Below are 14,818 nucleotides of genomic sequence, written 5' to 3'. Positions count from 1 at the left end.
AAATGATTTTGGCGTGGTTGGATTGTACTTGTGGATCCTGATGTCCTTTTTTTCTAATTATAAACTGATAAGAACAGACATGGCTGGTTTTCTTGGCTTAGCCTGTGATGCATAGGCTGAGGCAAAATCTTGGATAAGAACAGATGCTTTGATGTGATTTTTATTTCTCAGTGATGATATTGGCATAGCACTTCTATGCCAGATCTGAGAGAAATCCATCTCTCAAATCCTCCTAGACAGAGTCTGGTTGAAGGGTAGTTAGATGGAGTGACTGTTTCTTCCTTTAGTTTCCCCACAATTGTTTATGCAATCATAAGAACATCTATTGCATGATCTACTCCGACTTCTAGTGGTTTATACCTGCTGCACTAGTAGCTTGATCTTCTGGCTAATGATCCATCATACTTCTTGTGGCAAGCTTGATCCTCCTCCCTGCTTTTACTTCATCCTAGTTACAGCTGCTGATTTCTTTGGTTGATTTGGGTGGGGTTTGAATGAGTATGAACTTGTTCTCTTTAGAGATCTTGCATAAAGCTGTGAGATGGTTGTGGCTGTGATTCTTGCTACCAAGATCAAAGCGTGATGCGGCTGGAGCATATCTGCTAGTTATATACTGTGGAGCTGTTTGTTGTGGTGATGACAACACACAACAGAATCTGTTGTGTGTGCTGCTTGCAAATGGTCCCCACCTGTGGGTACAAGTTACCAAGTTGAGTGACTTCTCCCCAGTGCAAGAGATGGTTGATATTTTAGTGGGCAAATTGCTTTTCTCTTCCTCCTTAGGCAAGCCACGGCTGATTGAATACTTATCCAAGTTTGGCATCCCCTTTGTACTGCCAAGTGAAACTACTTGTTTTGGTCGGCTATTCATATATGACTATTATGCACCTACCTTATTTATCTTGGTGGCTTATATTATTATGTGAGCTAAACAATTCAAGTGTGGCTATTCTGTTAATCAAGCTTCTGCTTAGTTAACAGATGCTTTTGAACGATCATTTTGACTTTTCAATGTCAAACATGATCAAGATAAATAATTTTTGTGGACTTCACGGTTTCTAGCTAGATTAGAGGGAGATTAAGATAATGGCCTGGTTGCCAAGAATTAGATGGAATCAATCAATTGTTGTCTGCTTGTCCCTTGTTGCCTGAGAGATGATTAGTGACTGTTAATGAAAATGCCTCGTTGTTGCCTCTGATGGAATAGTGATCAGCCTTCTCGGATTGTCTCTTGTTATCTATTAAAGATTTACTCCCTCTAATCACCGTTTGGGTATTAAGACAAGCTCTTAATTCCTAATAGCTAGTTTCCAATATTAAAATGTCTCCCAAAATGCGGAGACAAACATTTTAACCTTGACACAACATTTCTTTGTCTTTATTGTTTATTTTGCAGATAAAGAATAAGAAGATTGGGAGGATTTGGAATATGAAGATTTTGGATTAGGAATTGTTTTATTCTTTTTGTATCTTCTTTTATTTATTTTGTAATTTGTGATTTTCTCATTATGAGAATTCTACATACAATTAGATAATTCTTAATGTAATATATATGTTTTATGTCTTTAACTATTTGTGAATTTTCAATTATGTTTTATATATTTGTTTGGAATTCAAACTCCAATCATGTTATTCATATTTCATTTGAATTCAAATTGTTCTCCCAAAAACAATGAATTCACAAAGGTCATGTTGAAATTTGTCGCACTTACATCGATGACTAACTCAATTCCACCGATGCAAGAGAAACCTTGATCACTTTGATAGTTTTAAACAAAAGCGCGAAAATTCCCCAGATTTTCTATGCATGAATGCAATGCACACATCTGTTTCCACTATTTTTGTAACATCAAATACTGGGATATTACAACCAATATCATAGTCCATGGAAGTTTCTCTCGCTCGGATAATTGCGATCGCGAGTTTCAGAAGATCGCTGCTAAGTTTGCAGTAAAGCAGGAAACTATCGATTTTCCCTCTAAGCAATTAACCTCTCGAGATAAATATTTCAAGCTCAAGGATGATGACAGCATCAAGAAGTCGAAGAAGAAGCCAGATGACTCTGCAATGGTAGTTCCAGCTATTGCACCTTCGGCAGTTGATGATCAGGCATCAGCCGAAGGCGCTAACACTCTGGCGATTATCGCAAGTACTCCTAAGGAAACCATCAATAATACCGCTCCAGAATGATGGGTTCGTTGCATAGAAAAAAAATTTCTACCGTGAACAAGAACAAAAACCAAGATCCAATCTAGGAAGAAGCAAGATCTAATCTATTAAGATCGAGGCAACGAGAGATATGAGAGACTAACCCTCGAAGATCCAAAGCCTTACGAGATCAGATCTCGTTGTTGATGTAGTCGATCGTCCCGGTGCTGCAATCCGGCAGCACTTCCGTACTCGATCGTGCGTACGGTGTCGATGAAGTCCTTCCTCTCCCTGTTCCAGAGGGCAGCGGAGGTGTGGTAGATCCACTCGGAATCCCAGCAGCACGACTTCGTGGTGGTGGTGGTGGAAGAGAAAAACTGCAGAGCCTCGCCAAGCCGGTACAGAGTCGTGGTGGAGGAGAGAGGGGCGGCCAGGGTTAGGGTTTCAAGGTGGTGCGTCCCCCTGCCCCTCCCCTCTTTATATAGGGGGGGTCGGTTTGGGTGGCCCCCCAACGCCCCAAACCAATCTAGGGCCGGCGGCCAAAGGGGGGGGGAAAGTTTTCCCCCCCCCCCCCCCCCCAAGTTGATCCCCCTAGGGTTTTGGGGAACCCTAGTGGGCTAGCCGACTTGGGCCTTGAGGGGCATGTGCTCCTGGCCCATTAGGGCTAGGCTGCACCCTCTCGGCCCATTTTTGGCCCTCCTAGGGTCGTGGGCCCCTTGGTGGACCTCCCGGAACCTTCTAGAACCTTCCAGATCTTCCACCGGAAAAATCCTGAACTTTTCCGAAACCTAGAAATCAACTTCCCTTATATGAATCTTATTGTCTGGAACATTCCGGACCTCCTCGTGATTTCCTGGATCCCATCGGAGACTCCAAACAACATTCACTCTCCATCTCATATTCCGAAGCTACTATACAACATCGAACCTTAAGCGCGTCACCCTATGGTTCGTGAACTATGCGGACATGATCGAGACTCCTCTCCGAGCAATAACCAATAGCGGGACCTGGAGATCCATAATGGCTCCCACACATTCAACGATAACTTAGTGATCGATTGAACCATTAACATACGATACCGATTCCTTTTGTCACGCGATACTTTACTTGTCCGAGGTTCGATCATCGGTATCTCCATACCTAGTTCAACCTCATTAACGACAAGTAATCTTTACTCGTACTGTGGTATGTCATCTCTTGTGACCGTGTCACATGCTTGCAAGCCAATTAGACGTCATTCCACCGAGAGGGCCCAGAGTATATCTATCCGATATCGGGATGGACAAATCCCACTCTTTATCCATATGCCTCAACTCATACTTTCCGAATACTTAATCCCATCTTTATAACCACCCACTTACGCAGTGGCGTTTAATGTAATCAAAGTACCCTTCCGGTGTAAGTGATTTACATGATCTCATGGTCGAAGGACTATGTTACTATGTATCGAAAGCTTATAGCAAGATGAACTCAATGACTTGATCTTATGCTATGCTTACTATGGGTGTGTCCATCACATCATTCACCTAATGATATGATCTTGTTATTAATAACATCCAATGTTCATGATCAGGAAACCATGATCATCTATTAATCAACAAAATAGTTAAACGAGAGGCTTACTAGGGACTCTGGTTGTTTACACAACTCACGTGTATTAATGTTTCTGGTTAATTCAATTATAGAATGTAGTGTAAACATTTATCATGAACACTAAGATATAACAATAACTACTTTATTATTGCCTCTCGGGCATATCTCCAACAGTCTCCCACTTGCACTAGAGTCAATAATCTAGTTTACATTTGTAAAGATATAACACCTTGGCCTTCTGGTGCTTATCATGTTTTGCTCACGGGAGAGGTTTCAGTCAACGGATCTGACACACTCAGAAACGTATGTATTTTGCAACTTATTTGCGTCTCCACGCATCACTCATTTTCCAAATGAGTCGACATTAGTCATATATGTTCAGTCTTCTGGTGGAACCTTAATTCCGCGGTCTGAAATATGTCACTAATATTGTCACACACAATATAGCTTCAAAGTTCTGACACTATCAGAACTACACCAAGTTCTCAAAGAACTCCTCGACTCAAACACTCTTGGTCATTGTCAAAACAATGACATACTCTGCCTTCGTTTGTAGAATCTGTCACAATATTTAGAACTCATCTAAATCTAGCATAGACTTCTTCTAGCTCATTGTGCTACCTTTTAATGAACATTTAGCCTAATTGATATTGAAATTTATTTTTATATGTGACCAAACTAATATCGGTGCAACGCCTTACATCGATTTGTTTGTCATTACCTCATACAAAACTATATATCTTTGGCTCTTCCAAAGTACTCATGGATATTCTTACTGTTGTCCAATGATCATCACATAGATCATTCTGATATTTGCTCCTAACTCTTTAGAGCACAGGACATCTGATTGTGTACATATTATTTAATCACATCATGTATATAATTACATCATTTATAATCAATGATATGTCATCCACATATAATATTATAACTATGTCTCAGCGCTCCCACTTAATTTCTTGCAAATGCATGCATCTTCATCGTTTCTGATTATTCCATCCGGTGAAGATTCCAACTCCGTGATACTTACTTCATCCAGTGAAGTTTGTATACCTATATAGTATTCCACGGACTAGCTAGCAAAACTCTTGGTTTGTACCTAGTATACATCCTTTATACACACTTCTGGTAAGGAATGTATTTCTGCCATCCTACTATCATATCTCATAAAAGAAATATGTAGCGATTACTAGAATAATCCACATAGACTATAAGCATCGCTACGGAAGATCTAATGTTATCGTAGTCAACTCTTTGAACTTTGTCGTAAACAACTTTTCGACAAGTTGAGCTTCTTCAAGGATATTCCATCCAAGTCCATCAATTTTATAGATCCATTTAATTTCAAAAAGTATTCACCTATCTTGGATTTCATGGCGCATAGCCATTTTAACGGAGTCAGGGCCCATCATAACTTCTTTGTATGTAGTTGGTTTATCATTGTTCAAAATCAATCATTTGTCCACAAATCATTTATTTGATTACAAAGTAAACCACATCTACATTGTTCAATAGGTACTTTGATCTCCATGACTATAACACTTTGTAGACATGGGAGCCATGATCCTCGTGGCTGCTTTCGGAACCATTTCCGATGTTGCGCTACTCTGATCATCATGCTCAGGTTCATGAACCTTATCATGTTCCATTGTCCTCCCACTTAAATACTTCGCTAGAAAACAATTTCTTGTAAATAAGCAAGTAACATTAACAAACACTTTTGTCTTTTACTTCATAGTGGAAAGAATTCCCAATTTGTTCTCTGGGACAACAACAACGACATTCATTCGGTTTTGGTTGTAAACTCATTTACTTATGCTACGCATACCAAAATTTAAGAAAGGACTATTAGGGTTTATACCCATGCCATAACTCGTATGGTGTCATTTCAACGGATTATGATGACGCTCTATTCAGTGTAAAAGCGGTAGTCTCGAAAGCATAATCCACAAAAATATAATGGCATCATTTTATTTTATCTCATCATTAACCCAACAAGGTTTGGATACGTCTCTCGGATACTCCATCATTACTATGATACTCTAATAAACGTGAGTGGTAGAACAATTTCATAACTCTCTTAGATGTTCGCTAAAACTCGTAATTCAAATATTTCCACCATGATCCAATCATAGTTATTTGACTTTTCTATTACGATGATTTCCCCTTCATGCTCAAATTTATTTGAATCCATTCAAATGTTTCAAACTTCTTCCTTATCGAATAAATATATCCACATATATATACTCAATTCATTGTTGGAAGTTTTTATGAAGTAGAAGAATCGCCCGCACATAACTATGCCCAGTGAACCACATATATCATCATGTATGTTTCCACTAAGTTAGTTGCCCGTTCAACTCTTGGCCTATGAACGGTATTTCAGTCATTCTCTTTAGAAGAGATTTGCCAGCGCCAAACGATTCAAAAATCAAATGACTCCAAAAATCCATTTGCATGGAGTTCCTTCATGCGTTCCTTTCTAACATGACCTAAATGGCGGTTCCACTAATGAGTGGAATTCACATCATTTGCCTTATGGCATTTTAACGTCAATGTTATGCATGTGTGCTTCACCATAAAGATTTATAATAACTTACCCATGGTACATGGAACACTATCATAATTTGAACAACTCATTGTTTTCATTTAACCAGAACAAAACAACAACTATAAAGTTCTTTATTATAAATCTGAAGGGCTAGATAGAATGCCAACGACAAACATGATAACACCTTATTTTTGTTCCAGACGTGCATTCCTATCATATTCCTTCTCAGTCACTTAGGCCATTGTATTCTTGTATTGCGTTGTTTTTTATGACACCTCATACCAACCAATATGGTACAAATACCCAGGAATTTCATTGTGTGACCAAACAAGGAATACATTCATAACATGTATATCATCTATATACACCTGAGCTATACTTTCTAGTCTTTTCTTTCTTTCTGCCAAAAATCTTTTGTAGTTTCTCTTTTAGATTTCCTCATTCTCAGAAAACACTTCACCTTCAATAACTTCTAGGTCTGTTGGTAAAATACCAATAACTTTGAGGTTCTTACTTTGAAGTTGATCATTGATACGCGTAGATGCACACGTCCGTTGGGAACCCCAAGTGGAAGGTATGATGCGTATAGAAGCAAGTTTCCCTCAGTATGAAACCAAGGTTATCGAACCAGTAGGAGCCAAGAAGCACGTGAAGGTTGTTGGTGGAGGAATGTAGTGCGGCGCAACACCGGTGAAACCGGCGCCAACGTGGAACCTGCACAACACAATCAAAGTACTTTGCCCCAACGTAACAGTGAGGTTGTCAATCTCACCGGCTTGCTGAAAACAAAGGATTAAACGTATCGAGTGGAAAATGGTGTTTGTTTGCAAAGAACAGTAAAGAACAATGATTGCAGTAGAATGTATTCAGATGTAAAAGAATGGACCGGGGTCCACAGTTCACTAGTGGTGTCTCTCCAATAAGATAACTAACATGCTGGGTGAACAAATTACAGGTGGGCAATTGACAAATCAAGATTCAATACATATCAACGATGATTACTATGTGATTTAATCAGGGCATTACGACAAAGTACATAGACAACTATCCAGCATGCATCTATGCCGAAATAATCCACCTTCAGGTTATCATCCGAACCCCCTCCAGTATTAAGTTGTAAACAACAGATAATTGCATTAAGTATGGTGCGTAATGTAATCAACACAAATATCCTTAGACAAAGCATCAATGTTTTATCCCTAGTAGCAACAACACATCCACAACCTTAGAACCTACTGTCACGATCCCAGATTCAATGGAGGCATGAACCCACTATCGAGCATAAATACCCCCTCTTGGAGTTACAATTATCAACTTGGCCAGAGCCTCTACTAGCAACGGAGAGCATGCAAGAACATAAACAACACATATATGATAGATTGATAATCAACTTAACATAGTATTCTAGATTCATCGGATCCCACCAAACACCACATGTAGCATTACAAATAGATGATCTTGATCATGTTATGCAGCTCACAAGATCTAAACAATGATAGCACAAGCGGAGAAGACAACCATCTAGCTACTGCTATGGACCCATAGTCCAAGGATGAACTACTCACGCATCAATCCGGTGGCGGGCATGATGATGTAGAGCCCCTCCGGTGATGATTCCCCTCTCCGGCAGGGTGCCGGAGGCGATCTCCTGAATCCCCCGAGATGGGATTGGCGGCGGCGGCGTCTCTAGAAGGTTTTCCGTATCGTGGCTCTCGGTACAGGGGTATTCGCGAAGAAGGCTTTAAGTAGGCGGAAGGGCAACGCAGGGGGCCGCACGAGGGCCCCACACAACAGGCCGGCGCGGCCAGGGGCCAGTCCGCGCCGCCCTAGTGTGTCGGTGCCTCGTGGCCCCACTTCCTTTCCCCCTCGGTCTTCTGGAAGCTTCGTGTAAAAATAGGACCCTGGGCGTTGATTTCGTCCAATTCCGAGAATATTTCCTTACTAGGATTTACGAAACCAAAAACTGCGAAAACGAGCAATCGGCGCTTCGGCATCTTGTTAATAGGTTAGTGCCGAAAAATGTATAATAATGTTGTAAAGTATGTATAAAACATTCAAGTATTGTCATAAAAGTAGCATGGAACATAAGAAATTATAGATACGTTTGAGACGTATCAAGCATCCCCAAGCTTAGTTCCTACTCGTCCTCGAGTAGGTAAACGATAACACAAATAATTTCTGAAGTGACATGCTACCAACATAATCTTGATCAACATTATTGTAAAGCATATGAGATGAATGGAGTGATCTGAACAAAAGATTGCTAACAAAGATAATGACTAAACAAATGAATCATATAGCAAAACTTTTCATGAATAGTACTTTCAAGACAAGTATCAACAAGACTTGCATAAGAGCTAACTCATAAGCAATAAATTCAAAGTAGAACGCATTGAAGCAACACAAAGGATGATTAAGTTTCAGCAATTGCTTTCAACTTGTAACATGTATATCTCATGGATATTTGTCAACATAGAGTAATATAACAAGTGCAATAAGTAAACATGTAAGAATCAATGCACACAGTTAACACAAGTGTTTGCTTCTAAGATAGAAAGGAGTGGGTAAACTGACTCAACATAAAGTAAAAGAATGGCCCTTCGCAGAGGGAAGCATTGATTACTATTTTTGTGCTAGAGCTTTTGTTTTGAAAACATAGAAACAATTTTGTCAACGGTAGTAATAATTCATATGTGCTATGCATAATACTTCCTACAAGTTGCAAGTCTCATGCATAGACTACTAATAGTGCTCGCACCTTGTCCTAATTAGCTCGGATAACACAGATTATCATCACATGACATATGTTTCAACCAAGTGTCACAAAGGGGTACCTCTATGCCGCCTGTACAAAGGTCTAAGGAGAAAGCACGCATTGGATTTCTCGCTTTTGATTATTCTCAACTTAGACATCCATACCGGGACAACATAGACAACAGATAATGGACTCCTCTTTTTAATGCTTAAGAATTCAACAAAAAATAATGTTCTCATAAGAGATTGAGGTTGTATGTCCAAACTAAAACTTCCACCATGATACATGGCTTTAGTTGGCTGCCCAATGTTCTTCTCTAACATATGCATACTCAAACCATTTGATCATGAAATTGCACTTACTTCGGACAAGACGAACATGCATAGCATCTCACATGATATCCAACAAAGGTAAAAAGTTGATGGCGTCCCCAGAAACATGGTTACCGCTCAACAAGCAACTTATAAGAATTAAGACACATAACTACATATTCATTACCACAATAGTTTTTAAGCTATTTGTCCCATGAGCTATATATTGCAAAGATAAAGGAATGAAATTTTAAAGGTAGCACTCAAGTAATTTACTTTGGAATGGCAGAAAAATACCACATAGTAGGTAGATATGGTGGACACAAATGGCATGGGGTTTTGGCTCAAGGTGTTTGGATGCACGAGAAGCATTTCCTCTCAGTACAAGGTTTGGGCTAGCAAGGTTGTTTGAAGCAAACACAAGTATGAACAGGTACAACAAAAATTACACAAGAACATATTGCAAGCATTATAAGGCTCTACACTGTCTTCCTTGTTGTTCAAACACTTTAACCGAAAATATCTAGACTTAGAGAGACCAATCATGCAAACCAAATTAAACAAGCTCTACGGTAGTTCTTCATTAATAGATTAAACTACATGATGCAAGAGCTTAAACATGATCTATGAGAGCTCAAACAATTGCCAAGTTATTCCAAACCATATGCAGCATTTTCTGTTTCCAACCAAATAGCAATTTAACGAAGCAATTTCATCCTTCGCCATGAACATTAAAGCACAATTAAGAACACAAGTGTTCCATATGAAAAAGCGGAGCGTAACATCTCCAATATAAGAATGGTGGGATCCAACTTTATTCAAACCAAAACGAAAATAGAAGCAAACCGACGCTCCAAGTAAAGAACATAAGATGTGATTGAATAAAAATATAGTTTCACTAGAAGTGACCTGATAATGTTGTCGATGAAGAAGGGGATGCCTTGGGCATCCCCAAGCTTAGATGCTTGAGTCTTCTTAAAATATGCAGGGATGAACCACCGGGGCATCCCCAAGCTTAGACCTTTCACTCTTCTTGATCATAGTATATCATCCTCTTCTCTTGACCCTTGAAAACTTCCTCCACACCAAACTTCAAGCAAACTCATTAGAGGGTTAGTGCATAATCAAAAATTCACATATTCAGAGGTGACACAATCATTTTTAACACTTCTGGACATTGCACAAAGCTTCTGAAAGTTAATGGAACAAAGAAACTCATTCAACATAGCAAAAGCGGCAATGCGAAATAAAAGGCAGAATCTGTCAAAAACAGAACAGTCCGTAAAGAAGAATTTGGCAGGGGCACTTAACTTGCTCAAATGGAAATACTCAAAACTAATGAAAGTTGCGTACATATATGAGGATCACGCTCGTAAATTTGCAGATTTTTTTGAATTTTCTACAGGGAAATCTGTACGAATTCGTGACAGACAGCAATGCTGTTTCTGCGCAGCGATCCAAATCTAGCATCAACTTTAGCATAGAAACTTTACTTGGCACAAAAACATGATAAGGAAAGGTTGCTACAGTAGTAAACAACTTCCAAGACTCAACAATACAGTAAATAAAATATGTAACTTGGGTTATCTCCCAAGAAGTGCTTTTCTTTAACGCCTTTCAGCTAGACGCAGAAAGTGCAAATCAAGTAACATCAAGAGAAGAAGCATCAACATCATTACTTTTCTTACAAACACAACTTGTTGCAGAGGGTACCTTAGATGCTCCATTATCTAAATTTTCTATGGTGGTGCTAGGGGTTTTATCAATTTTAGGCCTATAATAATTTTTTGGTTTAGGCACCTTAGAGGCATACATGAATTTTTGCTTTTTACCCACATAAGCTTTCTCCTTAAACTTAAGAGAAGAAAAAGTTGAACCCAAGGTTCCCATAGCTTTTTCAAGTTCACCAATCCTATTGATTTGATTATCATGGACAACACAAGTTCCTAGGACACTAATTCTTTCATCAATTCCTCCTAAGGATTTATCAAGTTCATCAGTTTTATCAAGTAGCATTTCCAATTTAGTTTCAACACTTGGAAAATTTTTCTCCATGGTTTCCAATTTTTTCATAACATCCTCAAGAGAGATTTTAATTTTAACTTCATTAACAGGTGGTATTCCAACTAGACTCTCAATGATGCAACTAGCTTCTAAAGCGGGAGTACCTAGGAAATTACCTCCCGAAAGAGTATCAAGAACATACCTATTCCAACTAGATAAGCCAACATAAAAATTCCTAAGAAGGATAATAGTGGAGTGTTTCTTAATGCACCTATGATGAGCATTACTAATTCTGTACCAAGCATCTTTAAAACTTTCTCCACCTTGTTGCTTAAAAGAACGAACTTCAACTTCAGGATTACTCATTATAACAGTAATAAAAGTAAACTAGGCAAATAGAATAAAGACAAGTAACTAATTTTTTTGTGTTTTTGATATAGAGCTAGTAAATAAAACAGAAAGTAAAGTAACTAATTTTTTTGTGTGTTTTTAATATGAAGCAAACAAGACAGTAAATAAAATTAAGTAAAGCAAGACAAAAACAAACTAAAGAGATTGGATGTGGAGACTCCCCTTGCAGCGTGTCTTGATCTCCCCGGCAACGGCGCCAGAAATTTAGCTTGATACGCGTAGATGCACACGTCCGTTGGGAACCCCAAGTGGAAGGTATGATGCATATAGAAGCAAGTTTCCCTATGTATGAAACCAAGGTTATCGAACCAGTAGGAGCCAAGAAGCACGTGAAGGTTGTTGGTGGAGGAATGTAGTGCGGCGCAACACCAGTGAAACCGGCGCCAACGTGGAACCTGCACAACACAATCAAAGTACTTTGCCCCAACGTAACGAGTGAGGTTGTCAATCTCACCGACTTGCTTGAAAACAAAGGATTAAACGTATCGAGTGGAAAATGGTGTTTGTTTGCAAAGAACGAGTAAAGAACAATGATTGCGATAGAATGTATTCAGATGTAAAAGAATGGACCGGGGTCCACAGTTCACTAGTGGTGTCTCTCCAATAAGATAACTAACATGCTTGGGTGAACAAATTACAGGTGGGCAATTGACAAATCAAGATTCAATACATATCAACGATGATTACTATGTGATTTAATCGGGGCATTACGACAAAGTACATAGACAACTATCCAAGCATGCATCTATGCCGAAATAATCCACCTTCAGAGTTATCATCCGAACCCCTCCAGGTATTAAGTTGTAAACAACGAGATAATTGCATTAAGTATGGTGCGTAATGTAATCAACACAAATATCCTTAGACAAAGCATCAATGTTTTATCCCTAGTAGCAACAACACATCCACAACCTTAGAACCTCATCGTCACGATCCCAGATTCAATGGAGGCATGAACCCACTATCGAGCATAAATACCCCCTCTTGGAGTTACAATTATCAACTTGGCCAGAGCCTCTACTAGCAACGGAGAGCATGCAAGAACATAAACAACACATATATGATAGATTGATAATCAACTTAACATAGTATTCTAGATTCATCGGATCCCACATGTAGCATTACAAATAGATGATCTTGATCATGTTAGGCAGCTCACAAGATCTAAACAATGATAGCACAAGCGGAGAAGACAACCATCTAGCTACTTCTATGGACCCATAGTCCAAGGATGAACTACTCACGCATCAATCCGGAGGCGGGCATGATGATGTAGCGCCCCTCCGGTGATGATTCCCCTCTCCGGCAGGGTGCCGGAGGCGATCTCCTGAATCTCCCGAGATGGGATTGGCGGCGGCGGCGTCTCTGGAAGGTTTTCCGTATCGTGGCTCTTGGTACAGGGGTATTCACGACGAAGGCTTTAAGTAGGCGGAAGGACAACGCAGGGGGCCGCACGAGGGCCCCACACAACAGGCCAGCGCGGCCAGGGGCTAGGCCGCGCCGCCCTAGTGTGTCGGTGCCTCGTGGCCCCACTTCCTTTCCCCCTCGGTCTTCTGGAAGCTTCGTGTAAAAATAGGACCCTGGGCGTTGATTTCGTCCAATTCCGAGAATATTTCCTTACTAGGATTTCGAAACCAAAAACAGCAGAAAAACAGAAGCGGCGCTTCGGCATCTTGTTAATAGGTTAGTGCCGGAAAATGTATAATAATGCTGTAAAGTATGTATAAAACATTCAAGTATTGTCATAAAAGTAGCATGGAACATAAGAAATTATAGATACGTTTGAGACGTATCAATCATCACATGACATGTGTTCCAGATTTCACTATTAGTAACTTTTTAATGTGATGAACAATTTCACTCATAATTATATCCATCAAATCATGACGACTTACTGAGACCATGTCTATACATGCTAGGCTCGTAAAGTTTAACCTCAGTATTCGTATGTGCAAATCTAGATTGCACCCGTTGTATGCACACGTAGAATCTATAACACCCGATCATCACGTGATGCTTCGAAAGGACGAGTCTTAGCAACGGTGCATACTAAGGACGATCACTTCATGGATATGTGAATATCGTTAGTGCCCAACTAGTTGGAGGGTTGGGACGCCTAGCGTCTTCAACCTTCGTACATTTCCATAAAACTTATGAGTTTATATAGTCTCACTAGATTATTTTTTATCATCTTGCAATAAGGTCTTAGATATCACATATATCTCATACCTCGCTTATTTATAAAAATAAATTTCCAGCTCCTTACTTTTCAAACAGATTTGAACTTCAAGTTTCACGGAGACAAGATGATTTTAGGTACTAATTGAAACAATTGCTCTTTGAATCAGCAATGTGAGGTTTACTAAAAGTTTGCAATAGGACTTAATCATTTCTTGATTCTTTAACAATACGGTACCAGTCCGTAAAGTTACTTGTCAAATTTAACAATATTTCTATCTCAATTACAAGACTAGCGCATGGTAGATAACGGATGCCAATTCTATAATTTAATTCAAAATACTATTCAGACTATGTTCATGATAATTAGTTCAAGTTTTAATCTAATTACTAATGAACTCCCACTTAATACAACATCCTCATAGTTGTTTAGTGGCACACGATCCATCGTCACTACACTAAGTCCGATCATCACGTGAGATGATGTAGCTTTAATGGCGAACATCAAAATGTTGATCATATCATCCATATGACTCGTGTTCAACCTTTCGATTTCATGTGTTCCGAGGCCATGTATGTACATGCTAGGCTCGTCAAGCAAACCCAAGTATTTCCGCGTGTGCAACATGGCTTACACCCGTTGTATGTGAACGTAGAATCTATCACATCCGATCATCACGAGATGCTTCAAGACGACGAATTTTAGCAACGGTGCATACGAGGAGAGAACACTTTATTATCTTGGTATTAATGTGAGGGATCATCTTATAATGCTACCGTCATGATCTAAGCAAGATACGATGCAAAAAGGGTTAACATCACATGCAATTCATAATATGTGATATGATATGGCCTTTCTTCTTGTGC

Source organism: Lolium rigidum, chromosome 2 (genome assembly GCF_022539505.1).
Source record: "Lolium rigidum isolate FL_2022 chromosome 2, APGP_CSIRO_Lrig_0.1, whole genome shotgun sequence".
Classification (NCBI taxonomy): Eukaryota; Viridiplantae; Streptophyta; class Magnoliopsida; order Poales; family Poaceae; genus Lolium; species Lolium rigidum.
Note: the sequence above shows the minus strand (reverse complement) of the source record.